At 32.9% G+C, this 22,475-nt stretch overlaps 1 protein-coding gene across 3 annotated transcripts in view; it reads left to right on the top strand.

Moving 5' to 3' along the window:
- Window positions 1-9,957: 9,957 nt before the first annotated feature.
- Window positions 9,958-22,475, top strand: part of LOC137627648 (potassium channel subfamily K member 6-like) — a 110,057-nt gene continuing 97,539 nt past the window's right edge. The window contains exon 1 of one of the 3 annotated variants that reach the window (XM_068358796.1): window positions 9,958-10,095. The gene's annotated coding sequence lies outside the window, so the exon portion shown is untranslated. The remainder of the gene's footprint in view (window positions 10,096-22,475) is intronic. The other 2 variants (XM_068358790.1, XM_068358794.1) reach the window with 2 other exon arrangements.

Here is a 22,475-nt window from a genome sequence, read left to right as displayed (position 1 = left end):
ATCTGAGGATAAAGGTTGGGTTGAAATATTACTTGAAAATGTCGATTCTTTGAAAGGTTCGTTGAAAAGGGTAAAGGTAAATGAATATATTTTGTAAAATAACACTTAAACTGAAAGAAGGTCCTCTTATATTTTTCTGTCGCTGTTTTCCTTCCAGTTTTCTCCTCCTCCTCTTGTCCTGCGTATCTTGCTCTTTCTACCCTTTCTCCTATATATATTTCATTTACCATGTTTGGCTATCACCTTCTCTGCCTTCCATCCTCCTCCATGTTCATGATCCTCTTACAAATATGGTACCCTTCTCTCCCTTTTACATCGTCCATATCTTGACGCCATTATCCATTGCTGGCTTGACTTATCTTTTTATAGAAATTTCCTTTATCCATCGCACTGATCCACATGTCTTTCGAGATTCATGATAACGTTTTCCTATCCATCTATGTATGTGTAAAGAGTATTAAAGGGTAGGGAAGGTTTACTGGATCTCCTTACGCTACATTACTTTGTGAAAGGAGGAATGGACACAAAAGTAAAAGGGTTTAGTACTTCCTTATTTCCCAGCATTTCTTGCTAGAAATATATATATATATATATATATATATATATATATATATATATATATATATATATATATATATATATATACAGTATATATATATATATATATATATATATATATATATATATATATATATATATATATATCATCTCCTCCCACGCCTATTGACGTAAAGGGCCTCAGTTAGATTTCGCAGGTCGTCACTCTCTATGAACTTTTATTTCAGTACTACTCCATTCACCGTCTCTTACTTCACGCTTCATAGTCCCCAGCCATGTAGGTTTGGGTCTTCCAATTCTTCTAGCGCCTTGTAGAGCCCAGCTGAACGTTCGGTGAACTAATCTCTCATGGGGAGGCAAAGAGCATGCCCAAACCATCTCTATCTATCCCTTATCATGATCTCATCCACATATGGCACTCGAGTAATCTCTCTTATAGTTTCATTTCTAATCCTGTCTTGCCACTTAACTCCCAATATCCTTCTGAGGGCATTATTCTTAAATCTACTAAATCTATTGGAGATTGTTTCATTGTCATACCATGACTCGTGTCCATAGAGTAACACCGATCTCACTAAGCTGATATATAGTCAGAATTTTATATGTAATTTCAGGCGCTTTTTTCAAACTCTCACTAAACTAATTCTAAAGACCCTGTATTGGAGATCATAGTTCCTAAATACTTAAATAATTCTACCTCATTAATCTTTTCTCCTTCCTATGATATTTAATCTTCCATTGCATACTCCGTTCTCATCATCTCTGTCTTTCTTCTATTTATTTTGTTCTACGCACTATAAAATCCATGAAGGAGGATAAACAACATAGGTGACAACGTATTCCCTTGGAGTACTCTTCTGTTCACTAAAGTTCCATTTGATAAGACTCCATTAACATTAACTTTGCTCTTGCTATGCTCACGAACAGACTTAATGAAATTTACATATTTAAGAGGAATTCCATAATAACGCAGGACTCTCCATAAAATTGGCCGGTGCACACTATCAAGGCTTCTTCATAATCCACAAATGCCATCAAAAGTGGATTTCTATATTCTACGCATTGCTGTACAGCATGTCTTAAAATGAAAATTTGGTCAGTGCAACTTCTACCATTTTTAAATCCTGCCTGTTCATCTCTCAGCTTTTCAGAAATCTTTCTCTCGAGTCTCTTTAGAATAAGCATACTATATATTTTCAAAACTGACGTAAGTGTTATACCTCTGTAATTATTGCAATCAGTCAGGTGTTCTTTTTTTGTCCTTTTCCCCAACACTCCCAACTCCCATTCATCAGGTTTCCCCTCTTTATGCCACATTTTAGAAAATAATCTTGTAAGTATTCAGGGAGTCACTTCATTTTCGTCGAGTATCATCTCGGCAGTTATTCCATCGTGTCCCCGGGGCTTTCCATCTCTTTAGTTTTTTTAGGATAGCTTCAACTTCAAACACATTGAATTCATTCATGGGCACATCAAGGTCTTCATCTGCTTCAGGTATATCAATCAAATTATTCCTTTCATATCTCCTTTTCATAACCTCACTAAAGTGTTTTATCCAACGTTGTCTTTCTTCGTCTTCTGTTTGCCCAAGTCGAGATTTCCTTGATAATTCTATGAGCAATTCTTACACCATAACCACTTCCTGAATTCATAGCTTTGTCAGCCTCATCTGCTTTACTGTCTGAATACTCTCTCCAGTCATTCATAGCTTTTCTTTTGACCTCACTATCAATACTGGAATATTCAATATGCTCTACCTTGTAATTTCATTACTTCCTCGAAATCTTTCAACAATCAATTTCTATTTTTGTCTCCTTTTTATAGTATACCAAGTATCATTTGAGGTCCATGGCTTTCTCCTTGTAACTGCGTGTCCCAAGACTTCACTGCCATATATATATATATATATATATATATATATATATATATATATATATATATATATATATATACTGTATATATATATATATATATATATATATATATATATGTGTGTGTATATATATATGTATATATATATATATATATATTTATATGTATATATATGTATATATATATACATATTTATATGTATATATATACATATTTATATGTATATATATATATATATATATATATATATATATCAGCTAATGAAAAAATCAAGAGTATGACAAACCATTATGTATGGAATTTGTAGACTATAAGACAGCTTTTGATTCTGTCAAAACTTCAGCAGTAATGAAACAACTTCAAAGACAAGAAATAGATTAATCTTAGAACTCATGAAGATATCTATACGGAAAGTATAGCAATCCTAAAAGTACATAAAGATAGTGAAAATTTTTTGATTGTAGGAGGAGTTAGACGGGGAGACTAAATCATTCCTGAATTATTCAAAACGTGCCTGGAAGAGGTTTTTAAAATTTCAGATTGAGAAATTGTAGGAATTAACATAATGTGGAATGCCTTAACACCTTAAGGTATGCAAATGATAGTTTTATTTGGTGCATCATGGAAAGAATTGAAAAAGATGATAGAAGATTTGAACAGAGAAAGCAGAAATGTAGTTTTTGAAAATGAATATGAGTAAAACTATGATAATATGTTTAATGAAAATAGAAAGACAACAAATAAGGGTTATAGACAGTACGTGTTTCCCCAGGACAAGAGACGTTTTGGCCATGTGAAGAGAATAGCATGACTGCGTTCTCAAAATTAGAGTTGAATGGTACATCATCTGGAGGGAAAGGTCGTGTAGACGTGCAGTTGATAACGCTACTCTGTAGGAGCATATAGTGGCTAATGTAATTAAAATGTTCTGCTCCCGGTTCTTTTCATTAAGACAATCATTTTGATCTTTATATATATTATAGATAATATTGTCACTAGCTAAGCTAAGATCCTATTTGGAAAAGAAAGATGCCATAAGCCTAGGGGCGACAGGGAAAAATAGGGCAGGAAGTGAATAAACTACAAGAGTAGTATGAAGAATTAGAATAACATTTATCTCTATCTATCTATCTATATATATATATATATATATATATATATATATATATATATATATATATATATATATATATATATATATATATATATATACATATAAAGTGTGTGTGTGTACGAATATACCATGATCATACAGGAAAGGGGGGGGGGCGGGTGAATAACTTACGTAAGTCACCCTTAGTTATTTCGAGGCATTTTCTTTTTACGTTTTCTGTTAATCATTGTTAGTATTGCAGGGGTATGTTGAGAAGAGCTGTGATGTTGCGGGCTTTCTATAATCACGTAATAATTATTTTTGTGAAAACATTTGTTAGAAATAGAAAGAAATGGTCGTGGGGATTGTACTGGCCATTTCCTTACACTGCATTTATGAAACCCTGCTATCTTATTACATTAATATTGATTAGAGAATTTGGCTATTGATAGTCTAAAGTTTGGTGTAACCTGAACAAAATGGAAGACTGGAAGGTTTCAGAGTTATATAACACTGCTGTTTGAGGTCTTATTAACCCTTTCGCTAATTTCAAAGAACCAATAGATATTTTTGAACGTATATCTATTCATGGAGTCATTTTAAGATCTCGTCGTATTTGTATCTGTGCCTGATACAATAATTATATTGGAGGGGTTGGGAGAACCATAAATTATTTTTTATGGAAACAAAGTCTCATATCCTAATTATTTCAGTACATGTATTATTAAACAGTTCATATGAAGAGCTTCAATCTTTTTTTCTTTTTCTTTCATTCGCATTCAACATCCTCACATAACAGAAATAACTGAAAGTAGTTTCAACAGTTCATTCACTCAGTGTCACCTTGGTTTCCACAGACACTTAAGTCTCTTACAAATCTTCCACAGATGCTTTTTCTGTGACTCGTCTCTTTTCTCATTCCACCATCCTCCATTTTATATATCCACAATGATTGATTCGAATCAGACATTTTGGTTCATCTAACATTCATGTCGACATTTATTGCTTTACCTTCTTGGGGTCCATTTACCCTCAAACTTTCATACTTACAGCGAATGTTTTATGTTGATCATGCTGACATAAGGCTCTCTTTATAGTTTATGTATGAAAGATCTATTTAATGTTGTTATTCTTCTTAAAACATTTTATAATATTCATTATTTTACTTGTAGCTTGTTTATTTCTTTAATTCCTTTCCTTTTTGGGCTATTTTCCCCTGTTGGAACCTGTTAGCGTACAACACCCTGCTTTTCTAATTAGGGTTGTAGTTTAGCTTTCTATACTGGGCCTATAGCGTTGCCCTGAGACATTTTCTCTCTACTGTTCCTAATTGGTACTTCATCTGAAGTTTATTGTATCATAAGAAACACTTAAGCCACACTCCTATCTATATATCTGAACCCACATTGTGCTTCTCCCATGGGTCCTATTATTGGTTTTATTATTATTACTAACTAAGCTACAACCCTAGTTAGATAAGCAAAATTATATAAGCCAAAGGGCTCAAAGATGAAAGTAGCCCAGCGAGAAAAGAAAATAAGGTAACATAGAATAATGAGCATGAGTGTTCCCTCAAGCAAGAGAACTCTAACCCAAGACAGTGGAAGACCATGGTACAGAGGCTATGGTACTACCCAAGAACACGATTTGATTTTGGAGTGTCATTCTCCTAGAAGAGCTGCTTACCATAGCTAAAGAGTCTTTTCTACCCTTGCCAAGAGGGAAGTAGCACTGAACAATTATAGTACAGTAGTGAACCCCTTGAGTGAAGAAAATTTTTTTCGGTTATTTCAAGTTGTTTCGATGCATTGTAACCACGGACTACTCTCTCAGGAGTTACTCCTTAGTTTAAACTTGCGAAATGAATTTAAGCCATCCGTTGAGATACTGCCGCTAGAGAGTTTTTAGGTCCTTTGACTGGCTAGATAGTACTACATTAGATCCTTCTCTCTGGTTACGGCTTGCTTCCTTTGCCTACACATACACCGAATAGTCTGGCCTATTCTTTACACATTCTCCTCTTTCATCATACAACTGACATATCTTAAAATAATCAAAAAAAATTCTTCACTCGAGGGGCTCACTACTGTACTATAATTGTTGTACCAAACCATCCACCTCCTTATTTTCTTTCTTCGCTGGGCTATTTTTCCCTATTGGAGAATCCTGCTTTTCCAACTAGGGTTATAGCGTAGATAATAATAATAATAATAATAATAATAATAATAATAATAATAATAATAATAATAGATTTTTGACATCCCCCAAAGGTTAATGGAGTCGTCCATGGCCTAAGACATTTCTGTGGTGGAAATTTCGTCTAAATCCGGCCTTTTTTTTTACGTTATCTTTAAAATGGCGAAAACTGCAAATCCTGATCTAGAATCGGGATCCAGATCCGGATCATCTCCAATATTTAATGGTGACGCCCATGACCGAAAATCTATCTTTGGTAAAAATGTTCATCAAAATCTGTCAATTTGTATTGACGTCATCTTTAAAAAGGCGAAAAATGCGAATCCGGATCAGGATCCAGATTATCTCCAAAATTTAATGGGGTCGTCCATGATCTAAGATCTATTTGTGGTGGAAAAAGTCCGTCAAAATCCTACGAGTACTTTTGACGTAATCATGTCCGCAGACACACACACACTCACACGCGCACCAACAAATAAATAAACCGATTCGATCGCATAACCTCCTTGGCGGTGGTAGTAATAATAATAATAATAATAATAATAATAATAACAATAATAATAATAATAATAATAATAATAATAATAATAATAATAATAATAATGATGAACTGTGTATGAGACACGTTCATTAGAATGTATTATGTTTGCAACGGATTCGTGCTTTAAAGGAGGGAAGGTCAGTAGCCATCAGAAGTCAAGTCAATTTGGTAAACTTCCCAGAAGTTTAAGGAAACAAATTTATATCAGCTCTTCATCCAGTACAATCAACCTTCCATTAAACCTTTTCCTTGGTAGTTTTTTCCTTCTCCATTAAAAACTCTATTGTATTCAGGATAAGAAAAACTATTCATCTCTGAAGAACTTAGATTTCTTTCTGCAAACCAGTCATGACAATAACCGAATCCACTCATATATGTTAGCATTTTTTTCCGGGAATTGAAATGACTTTTAGTGAAGAATGCTTAAAGGTCGTCATGAATAATGAGAGCTCAGAGATGCAAGTTTTGGTGGTCATTCACATTTCCACGGACTGTAAGTCGAAGTAAGGTTCATTATCTTGATGGCTTTCCAAAGGGCTAAGTATATAGACCGTGGTGCGCTTACCGGGACAGGACCTCCTAAGGCGAGTTTCTTTTATTTCCTCAGAGACATTAAGCTCCTGCTTTTGGGTGTATTGTTTCCGCTGCTGTAGATGCTCTGGGCCCATTGTTCTCCCTGGAGGAGTAGAGGAGAATGTAGGGTTTTCTGCCCCATTGATTTTAAATGGAGATACTCTCTCTCTCTCTCTCTCTCTCTCTCTCTCTCTCTCTCTCTCTCTCTCTCTCTCTCTCTCTCTCTCTCTCTCTCTCTCTCTCTCTTGTTAGATAGTCTCCTGAGAAATGGGGAAATTGTACTAGTGAAAGAACAGGAAGTATATGAAGAAGGCAAGGGCAGTATATTCTCTTAGGGGCAAAAACAAAAGAAGATTAGTTCTTCCGTTGCCTGTCAGGATAGAATACCTTCCCTTTTATTCTTCGTGACTCGATCCCTCAAGAATTCTCACCTTTTTGTTGGTGGTAACATCACTCATTTTCTCTCTCTCTCTCTCTCTCTCTCTCTCTCTCTTATTTTTTACTCCGTGACTTGATCCCTCATGAATTAAAGTGTTTTTACCTCCGCGAACAAAGTTGGAAGGAGGTTATGTTTTCGCCCCCTATTTATATGTTTGTTTGTTAATGAACAGTTTTCTTGCCACAATTTTAATGGTAGAGTAATGAAACTTGCAGGGATTAACTGTTATGTAAAAACCTGGAAATGATTAAATTTTGGAAGGTTAAGGTCAAAGATTAAGGACATGGTCAAGGAAAATGTTTAATTCATATAATCAGCCATAAGTTTGGACATCGTTGTCACAAACTTCAAATTTTTTTCATATTTTAGTGTATGAATATCTACGCCAATTAATACATGTTAAGCTTAAAGGTCAAGGTCGAGAAATGAGCTGCTGCGGCGGAGGTCTACGCTCTACTGAGTGCCCCTCTAGTTTTTATAACTCACCATTTCCTTGGTGGTAACATATCACTCAATATCTCATCCAATGACTCTCTCTCTCTCTCTCTCTCTCTCTCTCTCTCTCTCTCTCTCTCTCTCTCTCTCTCTCTTCCCTTTTGTACTTCATGACTTGATCTCTGAGGAATTAAAGGATTTTTGTTGGAAATTCTTCCCATTTTCTTGGTGGTAACACATTGTCTCATTCAATATTCACCCCTCTCTCTCTCTCTCTCTCTCTCTCTCTCTCTCTCTCTCTCTCTCTCTCTCTTCCCTTTTGTACTTCATGACTTGATCCCTGAGGAATTAAAGGATTTTTGTTGGTAATTCTCCCCATTTTCTTGGTGGTAACACACTGTCTCATTCAATATTCACCCCTCTCTCTCTCTCTCTCTCTCTCTCTCTCTCTCTCTCTCTCTCTCTCTCTCTCTCTCTTCCCTTTTGTACTTCATGACTTGATCCCTGAGGAATTAAAGGATTTTTGTTTGTAATTCTCCCCATTTTCTTGGTGGTAACGCATTGTCTCATCCAGTAGTCCCCCCCCCTCTCTCTCTCTCTCTCTCTCTCTCTCTCTCTCTCTCTCTCTCTCTCTCTCTCTCTCATTCAGAGGCGCTGAAGCCTTCCAGCTGCAAGGCTGTGTTCTTTACCTCACATTTCACGTGACACGGACCAGGCTTGGCGGAAACCGGTTTCAGGATTCCAGCCACCACAAACAACAGTCAATATCGGTTGCTTTTTCTGTCGAATTTGTGTTGTAGAAGCATCATTACAGACTCTCGATCAGAGTTTTTAATGTTGAAAACAAACATAGAATTAGTAATCAAACGTAATGTTCTTATTTGAAGATATAATACAATTTCCCTAATTATGATGAGAGGATTTTTTTCAGGTTGTTTTCCCTAATCCAGGCATTGTAAAAAAAATGATAAAGTAATATTAATAAATTAGTAAAGGAATTCTCATTTTTTTCGGGGGTCTCAGAACATGCAATTATTTTTATACGATCAGGGAAGATTAACCGTGAGTGAACAAAGGAATCTAAATATCTTAAAAAGCAAATTAAAGACCGTTTGCTAATACATACATAAATATATATAAAGATAGTTATATATACACACACACATATATATATATATATGTATGTGTGTGTATATATGTATATATATCTATATATATATATATATATATATATATATATATATATATATATATATATATATATATATATATATAAAGTGTTTGTTTCTCTTGTAAGTTTTACATGAAAGCTAAAGGTTTGCTCTACTGTATATGATATATGTTGCTTTCAAATGATAATTAAACTTCTAAGCAGAAAACTCGGTATTAACGGCGTCAAATAAAAAAAAATGTTTTTTTATAACGGTTCCCCAACGATTCTTTGACCCCTCCTCTGTCTTTATAAAATCCCATTGTGTTTGCTGTATGCCCACACACGAGCACAATTCTTCAAACATTAAAGGAGGGCTTCCGAGTAAAGAAAAGATGATGGCCGATGTCACTCACACACTTAAATGACACAATCATGGATGAACTCACAGTGCATAAAACTTCCAAAACTCTAGCGGCTTTTTAGAAATCTCTAGAAGACTCGTCTCATGCACAGAAAACCCTCTCGCATGCCACACTAAGTTCTGACACATCTTTGTCTTGTAATCTGTTGAACGGGAGTTCGAGCCCGCTCAAGCGCGATAGTTTCTATCAATGTCTGCAACCCAATCGTGTTTGTGGGCTAGGGATGGAGGGGAGCCTATAGGTCTACCTGCTGAGTCATCAGCAGCCATTGCCTGGCTCTACTTGGTCCAAGCTTGATGGACAAGTGGCTTGGGCGCTGATCGTATGTGTATATCGTCGATCTCTATGGCATTATCAAGCTATGAAACACATTGTCACTGTTCCTCGCCGCTTCCATTCATGAGTGACCTTTAAACCTTGGACCTTTATCTAGACTCCTTTTCTCTTCCCCTCCTAATACTCCATTTTAAAACTTGTTAAAAGAAGGAGGCCCTGTTGTGTGTGTGTGTGTGTGTGTTTGAGAGAGAGAGAGAGAGAGAGAGAGAGAGAGAGAGAGAGAGAGAGAGAGAGACCAATGCTGCAATCGCAAGGTACAACCCCAAGTGTCAGGTGTCAGGTAGGCGGGGTGTAATTTGGCTCGTGGGACCTTCACTGGGATTTGATGTAACGCCAGTCAGTTTTACTTGAAGTGTCTATTCAGGTGAAACGAGTCTAGACGAGTGGGGTTTCCGTGCCATTAATGGCATATATACGGTGGAATGTTGTGAACAGGAAAAAAGGCCGCAGCTTTGCAACCTGCAGCCCTACGAAATGGTAAGAAAAAAGGGCAGCTTAACTTATGTGAAAATATTGAAGACATATGCACATTATGTGAAAGATTGTGAATAGTGAAAGCGATAAAAGGAAAAGAGCTTCTGATATTGAAACATTGAGAAAAGGAGAAAATGTGTTTGACAAATATATTTTCTTGGTGGTGAAACATGGATAGTGAATTGAAGGTTTTCGTAATGAAATTTGTTAGAAAAATGATTTGAAATACGGACTTCAACAAACGATAGGTTCAAAACCATTAGTCGGATAGTGGGGACATTTAATCTGTGATCAAATTATAGAAATAATGTTGAAATTCTATGATTTTTTAAAAAAGCATATACCGCTAAAGTTGCTTGAAGCTGCCCATACTGATGTATCATACCGTAAGGTAATGTACAGATGTCAATGCCATGCAATGGAGCGATTCGCTTTGATATATATATCACATGTGCAGCGAGGGTATGACTGAAAAGGCTAGTGGCTATTTTTGCTGGCAAGTGTCGGTTCGATGGTTAATTAGCTATCGCTTTTCTTGGCCTTTATGTGAATAGTAATGCTCAGTAGCAACGTGTAAGGTATTATTATTATTAATATTATTAATATTATCAACTCCAAACTTAGTTCGAAAAGCAAGATACTATAAGCCCAGGGTCTTCAACGGGGGAAAATAGTCTAGTAATGAAAAGACACAAAGAAATAAATGCACTACAAGAAAAGTAATGAACAATTTAAATGAAGTATTTTAAAAACAATAACATCATTAAAATAGATTTTTCATAAACCTTAAAAATTTAAAAAAAAAAAAACAAGAGGAAGATAAATAAGAAAGAATAGTGTGAGAATTGTACCCTCAAGCAATCTATATGGTTCGTTATGTCTGCCAAACAATATTATATCAGCATTACGGATTAATTGCTGTTTCCTCACAGCTATTGGGATTTGGCAGTGATGTATGTTCTGTGAAAAAAAGAAGAAAACATGCTTTTTTCAATAAATAAAAAAAGGCTACACATCAACTCATAAAACCTGTACAAACATTTCCTTACAGCTTAAGTAAACAGGACTCCTCAAAAGATTCCCTACATAGCATTCAAGTTAGCAAATGTGGTCAATACTTTACAGCTTTCACTTCCTTTCCCCTCTCTGAACATTAACAAATTTCATTCGCGTAGACAATTTCGTATTGTGTACATAATTTTAAAAAGTTCATTGTTACGTCCGATGACTTATTTTGATATGGCAATTTTCTTATTAATGTTATTATAAAGTTGAAAGCCTTGATTACATTTTTATTATCTTCCTTTTATTATCATTTTTATTATTATAATTATTATTATTATTATTATTATTATTATTATTATTATTATTATTATTATTATTATTGTTGTTGTTGTTGATTAGTAAGTTTTAGATCCAATATCTTGAAAGTTGTTGTCCTAGATTTCCATGACATTGGTATCGACCCAATGAAATACGCCAAAACACATACACACACAAATCATATATATATATATATATATATATATATATATATATATATATATATATATATATATATATATACATATATATATATATATAAATTATATATAAATATACTGTATATGTGCATATATATATATATATATATATATATATATATATACATATATATATGAATATATATATATACATATATATATGAATATATATATATATATATATATATATATATATATATATGTATATATATTATATTGAATTATATCTGCCTCGGAATGACAAAACCAAAGAGAAATTATTTTCATTTTCAAGTCATCAGGCTCAGGAAGAAGTACTTATCAAAAAACGAATTTCTCCTTTGTTCTGTGGTCCTAAGGCAGATTGGTATTAGTGGGTTGATATTCATAATGTATATATCCATACAAATATTGAGTTTCCATTTAAATAAATCTTAAAGTTTTCATTTATCAGTTTTAGTTGATTAATTTCGGGGTATCCAACTATTTTTATATCATGAAAAAATGTTTCACCACTATAACCTTAATAGGCCAAGCCCCAGCACTGTTTTATTTATGTTTTGGAGGGCTTCTAATTGGGAGTTATCTGTAGGAAATAGGGTGTAAAATCCAAAAATGGCAGTCTTAATAACGCCAGGGCATTCTCCCTGAAATGCCATGCCATTTTGGCCCATATGCAATTTTTTTTTTCTTTTTCAATTCATAGATTTGAGGTAGGGAAAACTAAAATGTCAATTCCTCAGGAACCATATAACCTGGAATAACGATTTACACTCAATATTTTTTATTTATGTAAGATTAAATACAAAGTATGCAAATTAGTACAACAATGAGGTCAGGTGTGGTAAAAATGTCACCTAAAGTAGTCGTGTCCCATGGATTTCGCCTATCTATGGATAATGTGAATAGTGTCCTGGAAATGGCAGATTTTGCCTTAATTTGCCTCTATATATGAAGAAAAGGGATAGATACATCTATTTATTGAGTATAACTTAAAATTAACAGTTAATCTTGGTCACACGAAAGAACGGAAATTGTTGCAGTTATTTTTCACCACATTTGGCGATTATAATTATGTAACATTCTAAAAACATTAAAACTATTTAATGTGGACATTACTTGTCAAAACCTTTTTTTTTTTTTTTAATTCGCCGTGTGTTTTGGGAATAGAAATATATTACTTGCATGCAATTCATGTAAAATGGTACAAGAATTATGTAATGTGTTAACTTTGGTCGAGTTGTTTTTTCCCAGAGAAATGATAAGGAAGAGCTACCTATCGTATGGAAGGGACTGCAAATGTAAGATATTCCACAAAAAGGACATGCAAATTGACAGCTTTTGACCCCATTAAAACTAATCAGTCGAAGATCTTCCTCATAATGCGAGTCATCTGATTTTGAGTCATAATGGTCCTACTGTCGTCATCATCTTCATCTGTTGGCATCTCATCACTCATCAATCTGGCTGGCATTAATTTCGAGTGAGAATGGCATTGTTGATCTTCAAACCATACTATTTCCACTGTTCCATACTTCAGTGCCAATCCACTGCCTTGTGAAAACTATGCCATTGTCATCTACGATTTAGCTATTGCTAAACCAGCCTCCCAAAAACAAGCAGCTGAGTCACCTAATTTTGGAGCATTCCATATCATGATGGCATATTTTATCTCCATTGGATTCTTGTTAGATGGCAGCGGTGGTGACAGCACCATCCTTGACACAAAGGTACTTGTGTCAGGCTCATTGAAAGGGTTTAGCTGTGGAAAGCACCACAGCCGGTGTAATAGGCTTCATATTTTACTAGCCACAGCCTTTCGAGTTTTACACTTATATTTCAATAGCTTTCATAATGAAAATGGCTCTTTGTCAGCAGCAGTCAGTGAACAGTTGCCTCAACTTCTAGGGATTGAAAATTCTCAGCAGACCAGCAGCCTCCTTGAAAAGTATGAAGAACATATGACCAGAACAAGAAGTGGACATCATGGTACAATTGCTGCATATTGGATGGGTAACATAGATTTGGCGGAAAGATGCATGGTTCTGAGCACGTCTTATAAGACCAATGAATTGGGCATATTCATGTGTACCTTATAATTGATTACTCCAGTCTTCTTTGTTACCAAGAAGCCAATTTATGTAAGGCGGATGTTGTGATATGTGCAGAGCTTATTGAACATTGACAACTCGCATCCAGGCCTCCAGCAGATCTCATCCAAAGAGGGCTTTTCAGTCCATCATTTGACAGAAACCCAGTTGACATGACGCTGGAGCCGACCATAAATGCAGATGCAGCATCATGATTTACATGAATAACAGATTTCCATTAAAATATTGCCGCAAAAAAAAAAAAAATGGATGACAGTAATTAAATCAGTCAGAGCTGCTCAACAAGGCAGGAATGCAACATACTAAATAAACTCACAAAGAGCTCAGGAAAACAAAAATTTGGAGTGGTAAATCGTTGTTCCAGGTTACGTGGTTCTTGAGAAATTGATATTTCAGTTTTCCCTACCCCAAATTTATGATTTGAAAAAAATTGCATATGGGCCAAAAAGGCATGACATTTCAGTGCGAATGTCCTGTCTGGCGTCATTAAGACGGTAATTTTTTGGATTTTATATGTTTTGTTCCTTCAGATAACTCCCAATAAGAATGAAGCACTCCAAAGCATAAATAAAACGGTGCTGGGCTTGGACTATTATATTGAAGTGTAATTTCATCGCTCAACCAATGTAGTCCTCAAGGAGAGTCATGAAGTGATTCGAAAAACTATCTGGAACTCAGTTTTTTTACGGTATGTATATAGGCGTGAGAGGAGATGATGATATACATATATTATGTGTGTGTATATATATATATATATATATATGTATATATATATATACATATATATATATATATATATACATATATACATATATATATATATATATATATATATATATATATATATATATATATATATATATATATATATATGCGCAAAAGAACCACTAGGAAAATTAAATATAAAATATTAGATTAAATACTGACTACTTTCGAGTTACTTCTTCGGAGGACAAACTTGATTCATTTATATGAAAAGATATTTGCAAGCTATATACAATTTTTTTGATTAATTGATGTGGAACTGACTATACCTCAGATAATAACTACCTATGTTAAATTAATCTTTCAGATCAAAGCTATCATTCACATGCATGTACAATTATTGTGTATAAATATAAGTATATGCTTTACTGCTACTTATTGGTATGTTTTTATACCATTGCATTGATATGTAAAACAAATGCATTTGCATGCTTGTAGGTATATATGTATGATTATGTTTATGTATTTATTTGGATGAGGTTAACGCATATTAATATAGAGAATATATCGGAAGGCCTAGAAATGACCTACCATCCGAAATTACCTCACACCTTACACCTGGCTAATGGGTTAAGCACTCCACCCACTCAAACACCATAGAATATAAGCCCATGTCGTTTGTTTGGGTGTGGAGTATTGATCTGTAGATATATATGTAAATTATGTTTTTGCTCTCACTGTACCTTATGAAATATAAAGAGACCTCTCTCAATAAATCAGTGCTCTGAAGAAGTATTACGAAACTAGTCTGGACTTAACTTTATTATTTCTTTTTCATTTTCCCTGTGGATCTTTCGCTTCTGAGCATCACGTTTCCATGTAAGTTTTACGCGTGTGTATATATAGTATATATATATATATATATATATATATATATATATGTATACATACATACATATATATATATATATATATATATATATATATATATATATATATATATATATATATATGATAATCTTATCACTAACACCCGTAATTTTATATTTTGGAGAAATATTATCATTAAAGGAATTTGGGGCTTATTTGACGATATATATACATATATATACATGTATATATATATATATATATATATATATATATATATATATATATATATATATATATATATATATGTACACACACACACATATATATATATATATATATATATATATATATATATATATATATATATATATAATTATCTATGCCTTTAAATCTTACACACAGGCCTACACACGTTGTATTTCTTCTGCTTAATTTGTAAATAGCAACTGTTTAACGATGGGTGATATTGCTTTAATTTTGAAATTTTGCTTTTAGATTTGAAAGGATGATCGGATAACATTTTTCAAAATGCATATGAATTGGATTATACATTTGCATCGTTTTCGAAAATCTTGCATTGAAAGTATAGTGTCGGAAATGTATATAATTGCGCTGAATTTAACATCTAATTTGAGCATTCAGTAGTCAGTATCTATCCTTCTGAAGTTTTGAACAACTGTGTTCGGTCAATAGCTAAATTAATCGCACATGTGGAAAAAAGGCGATTGGCTTCTTTTCAAATAAAGTATAGTTATTATTAGCTGCTGCTAATGTCGATTTTATCATTGCCCTTTGCGTGCACTTTACTTATCTGTATTTTGTTTTGCTTTCCTTTGGCTAAAATATAATAATCGTATTTATATTCTTTTTAGCACCATATGAATGAATTGATAAAGAAAACTATTATTTTTCATATTGTGTGGGATTTTTTTCTCTTTGGAGTTTCTTCCTATCAGGTAAGACAACCTGATGTGATCTCTCTCTCTCTCTCTCTCTCTCTCTCTCTCTCTCTCTCTCTCTCTCTCTCATTTACAGAATATGGATGGATATGAATACTAGCAATTACAGCACATCAGCAGTTTTTATTGTACTATTTCTGACGATTTAGCTAAGACTTACACTTCACGAAAATTACCCCCCCCCCCCAAAACTAGTTTATCAATTTGATATGACTTTTTTATTATTATTATTATTGTTATTATTATTGTTATTATTATTATTATTATTATTATTATTATTATTATTATTATTATTATTATTAGCTAAGCTACAACCCTAGTTAGAAAAGCAGGACGCTCTCGTGAGCCCAGCTGCTGCTTCAAAGTCTTAATGACAGCCAGCTAATACGATGTATTGAATAACTAATTAATAACCCATGCAACGCAAAGTTTATGCAGTCATCCATTTCCTCTGCTCTCTCGGGCAAACCGTATCTGCCAATCCTCAACTATGTTTTACTAGCACGTATACACACAGGCCTTTTATACCCTTCACACTCTTGTGTAACCTTGATGTGTGTTTGTAAACAGCCTGTGATCGAAGCACATGCACTAGCCAAGGACGCAGACGTCCATAGGTCTTTCAATCTCTATTTGATGTACTGTATATGAGTAAACAAATACTGCTATGCCTGAACTTAGGTTGATTATTTATGATTGATAAATTCAACTTAAATATTTCATATATATGTTATGGTAGAGACGTAAAATATTATTTGATAGTATAGCTGTTTTTAGTGTTAGTAGTAATATTGTCACTGTTGTTATTGTCATTGTTGTTATTTACCAGAAGTACTAAGGTTTTGCTTTCAGTCAATAACATAAGCCCATATTTTATGCCTCCAATAGCCTTATATTACACGACTTTTGTTTTTTAATATAAATTTTCTTATTAAATTACAACACAGACTTTTTATTCAGTATGTTGAATTACTCTGTTGCCCTGCAAATGCATTGTTCCACTTTAACGTAATCAAAATAATTTTTTTTTCGTTATCGATGTCTTTAGATATTTCATTTATGACATTACTATCTAATTTATCGTTTACATTTTGAAAAAAAAAAACTTTCTGAAATTTCACATCTTAGCATCAGCCTTTTCCTTTCATTAAGCAATAGAAACAGTTGCACTTGCTTTGCACTCCAGAGACAAATGATACAGATAATTAATAGAAGTTACATATTAAGATGATATTACAACTCTGCAAGCTTGTATTTCATTCCAGTTTAAATAAAGTGGCAAATTTTTTTATCAGTTATGGTTTTAGGATATGTAATAACTTCATTTGACATCATCCTTCTTTTCGTTTAAAGTGATATATAAAATTGTTTACTTCGAAAATATTATGTCATTAGGCTTACAAAAGTATTCTTTTTAGTATTGCAGTTATAAAATTAACTGATTTATAAGCAAAATTCCTAATGAAATGAAATCAGTTTAACTTTAATAAAGAAAGGGAAAAAGTATAGCTGTTATTATTATTATGAAAAGGAAAGAGATTAACTAGCCCAATGAGTCAAGCTCGACTCTTTCAGAGGTAGCCCAATTAAACTTGATAGATAAAAGTACTTATTTGGAACCTAACATTGAATTGTGAAATAAAGGATAGAAATATATTTTTATATAAAAATTTACGATAAATATGAATTTGAATTTTTTTATGAAACATGTTTCGTAAAAAGAAATTAAAATCTTGAAATTTCAAAAAAAAAAAAAAAAAAACTTGGATTTCCAAAAAAAAAAAAAAAAAGATAATGATAATCTTTTCCTGCAAAAACATAAATATCTCCCAATTAAAAAGATTACAATTGCTAAAAACATATTGTATGGTTAATATAAGTGTCACATTCACTGCATCTGGGAACCGCTTCATGAAAGTATAGTTTTACTTTATATTTAAAATATAGAAGAAAAAATTTCTCCAGCCTTAGCACTTTTCCTACAATTTTTAACGACTATAGATCTTTGTCTAAGCAACATAAGATAGTGAGCAACAAAACGAAACATAATGGGGAAGAGACAAAGGAAAAATGTTCTTGGTTATTTTTAGAACGTAATTACAGTTGGGTTACTACCAGTGGAAAATTATGCCACGTTACATCTGCGTAATTTGTCTACAAATTCTTGATTATGGACATCCCTTAATCTTACCCAACACCTGAAGACTTAGAGTAACTTTAAATGCAATTTTGGTATTGCTGCGTTTCGGCTACCAGTCTAAGGTTATGTGATATATGTATATATATATATATATATATATATATATATATATATATATATATATATATATATGCGTGTGTGTGTGTATTTATATAAAGTGTTCAAGAATGTGATTTAGATTCATCCATTGTCCCTTCAATGTTACAACAATGAAAGTGTACTATTTGATATTGTTATGTTGTGAAAATTATATAAATACTTCATAATAATATTTTGTAATTTTATTATTTTTTAAATCTCGCAAGCAAATAGAGTTGCGTTTGAAAGGTCGTTTTCAACATAATGGCGTCGACAAAAGAAAAAGAAAAGTTGAAAGTTAAAAATTGTTTTAGCTTCCACTCACCCTTGAATTCACTTTCATGTTGAAATATCAGGCGCTACTTATGGTGCTACTTATTAAGTAATTACCAGGTGTTTTGACCGAAGCGCAGTCTTAAAAGATTAGAGTCGACCTTGAAAAAAATGGGAACAGACTGCGTTGGACATTCTTCTGATGGTGGTATACTTAACTCGCTTTATCACACGACAAAACTTCAGAATTAGATTATGTATAATCGCTTCAGAGAAGAGGATATTATTATTATTATTATTATTATTATTATTATTATTATTATTGTTGTTGTTGTTGTTGTTGTTGTTGTTGTAGTTGTTGTTGTTGTTGTAGTTGTTGTTGTTGTTATTTTTATTATTATTATTAATATCATTATTATTATTATTATTATTATTATTAGTCAAGCTACATCCATAGCTGGAAAAGCAGGATACTATAAGCCAAAAGACTCCAACAAGGAAAACAGTTGTCGTATAATATATATATATATATATATATATATATATATATATATATATATATATATATATATATATATATATATATATATATATATGACGTCTGATTCACTGGAAATAATATCTATGGGAAACTTCTGTTCTTAATAAAGAAGACTAAATTACTTCAAATTCAGTAGTTATAAATCGTATCAAGTTATGTTAATTCTCGTAGAAATCATGTCAGTAAAAGTGTTCATTTATTTACCAAGAATTGTTACGAAGCATTTTGGAAAAACGATAACGCCATGAAACTATATCGAGTGCCCAATTGATCAGTTACTTGGCACCGTTTGATATTCGCTTTATGAAGCTACATAAGAATCCTAGGACATGATAGTTACTGGTTCGACTGGTTTACGATAAAGAAGGCAACATGGATAAACCGGATTGTAATTTCAGAAGCCAGAAGACCTCACTTAGTATTGAGATGTGTCAGAGTCGATAGAGAGAGAATAGTTTGTTATTGTTGTGAGAGCATTACGTATTTCGGAAGCCTCGTGACGAATAGCGAATCATCATAAAGGTCGTTCCTTTCTGAAACGATAATATTAGTGTACGCGACCTGTCAAAAATGATATTGAAATATTTTATTAGATATCCGCGCACAAGCACACACACAGATTCAACCTTTTTCACCCCCTCTTCCCTTCCCAACTACATGGTAGTTTGACCAACATGTGGGAGATTGTCGGTTCCGAGTGGTTGCCGCTGAGCGTGACATGAAGAAATATAATATATATATATATATATATATATATATATATATATATATATATATATATATATATATATATATATATATAATATAGGTAGTAAGGTGGCCAGGACACCAGCCACCCGTTAGGATACTACCGTTAGAGAGTCATTGGGTCCTTTGACTGGCCAGACAGTACGGCATTAGATCCTTCTCGCTGGTTACGGCTCATTTTCCTTTTGCCTAGACATACACCGAATAGTCTGACCTATTCTTTACATATTCTCCTCTGTCCTCATACACCTGACAACACTAAGATTACCAAACAGTTCTTCTTCGCTCAAGGCGTTAACTACTGTACTGTATTTGTTCAGTGGATACTTTCCTCTTGGTAAGGGTAGAAGAGACTTCTCAACTAGGGTAAGCAGCTCTTCTAGGACATTCCAAAATCAAACCATTGTTCTCTAGTCTTGGGCAGTGCCATAGCCTCTGTACCATGGTCTTCCACTGTCTTCGGGTAGAGTTCTCTTGCTTGAGGGTACACTCGGTGTCACTATTCTATCTAATTTTTCTTCCTCTTGTTTTTGAAGATTTAATAGTTTATATATGAAGGATTTATTTTAATGTGTTTCTATTCATAAAATATTTTATTTTAATTGTTAATTACTTCTCTTCTAGTTTATTTATTTCCTTATTTCCTTCCTTCGCTGAGCCATTTTCTCTGTTGGAGCCCTTGGAATTATAGCATCTTTCTTTTCCAACTAGGGTTGTAGCTTAGCAAGTGATACATACATACATACATACATACATGCATACATATATATATGTACATACGTACATACATATTTATTGTCTGGCATGCTCATAACTATATGGGGGAGCTTTCTGTTCTAAGATGTTTTGGTAATCCAATTTATCCTATTGAGATTTAGGTGAGATGGAGAGCAATTGTAAAATTCTCAAATAAACATACTTTCCTTCGCAATCAACTTCTCGAGAAGTATTAATATTTGGATAGTTCTGTATTTATCTACAAATATAGTAACCTGACAAATTTGTGTGTTATAGAGTAGGCTCACGGTCCAGTAGTAGGCTTAAGCCTATATGCACAGCAAATAAGGACTTGGTGATAAGGAATTTCTAAACAAAGTTCAAAGGACACTTTGTGCGTTGTACCTTGCGAAGAAAAATATTTTGAAGGAATCCAAAACTCATAAGGTGCTTCTTTGTGGGAAATATGTTCTCGTGATTTACGAAAGTGACTGAATGCTTCGAGTCAAAACTTTTCTGCCAGAGTTACAAAGTACGTGAAATGGAAAATAAATTATTCGGTAAAATATCTTGACTGTTTATTGATATGTTTTGTTTGCTTTTGTAATTATTGTTAACTTTCTTATTTCGTGAGTCGCTGGCATTTCTTACAGACATAATTTACAAAAGTGAAAAGCCAAGATTTCCATGCCCATGGTAAATGTATTATAATGTCAAGATTTTATATGACAAACTTTCATTAACTATATTAATCTGCAGCAATGTCATATTTACAAGTCTAGTAAGATGGTATTCCATTTAAGTTACTAAAGATGATTGAGGAAAATAAATATTGTATGAGAGATATATACCACAACATGATCTTTTTAGTTATCACATCTAAGCCGCGTACTTTACTACCAATTCCAATACTAATATATCCGATAGGTATATTTCAAGATTCATTTCTAATCATTTTAAACGAAAGTTAGGTTTAAGAATATTCTCAAATTTGAATATATAGTTAAGTTGCCGTTAGATGCTTTTGTAACAATGAAAAACTTAAAGGTAATACTTTATGCAGAAATATTTAGACAAATTTTCAACCGTTTTAGATGAAGTATATGAAAGAAATGGTGAAAAGTTCAATATAGTTTTCATGAAAACGATGTTCCAAAAATATATTTCCAACTTATCGTTGAAAATTGTCGTTAGGTTTGATATATTAGATGATGTCATGCAACACCACTTAATGCTGTAATATCAAATATTCTTGGGAAATATTGTGCCTGTATTAGCTGTCAATGAATTTAGATTCGTGGTTTTTAATTAGAAATAAAAATAACAATTTTAAAAGTAAATTTTAAATACTTGAACCATATAGAATGATGTAGAATTTGATTTTTCCGATAATTATGCCATGTTGAAATTTCAATGACTATGAAATCTGTAAAATATATTCCACCAAGAATTTCCCAAAATCTTTTTCCTTTTGCACTTGTTATACGCAAATATCATAGCTTTCCATCGCAAATCAAATAATATACCCATAATTTTCTTGCTTGTATATAAAACGATAAAAGGCCAATTTAAACTAAGAAAAGTTGCGGTCTCAACATTATTTTATATTCAAAAGCCCGAATTCATAGGTTTTATGGTTACCCCATTTTAAACTAATTGTTAGTAATCATTTACACG

This window comes from Palaemon carinicauda, chromosome 35 (genome assembly GCF_036898095.1).
Source record: "Palaemon carinicauda isolate YSFRI2023 chromosome 35, ASM3689809v2, whole genome shotgun sequence".
NCBI classification, from domain to species: Eukaryota; Metazoa; Arthropoda; class Malacostraca; order Decapoda; family Palaemonidae; genus Palaemon; species Palaemon carinicauda.
This window is presented reverse-complemented; position numbering and strand designations above follow the sequence as displayed.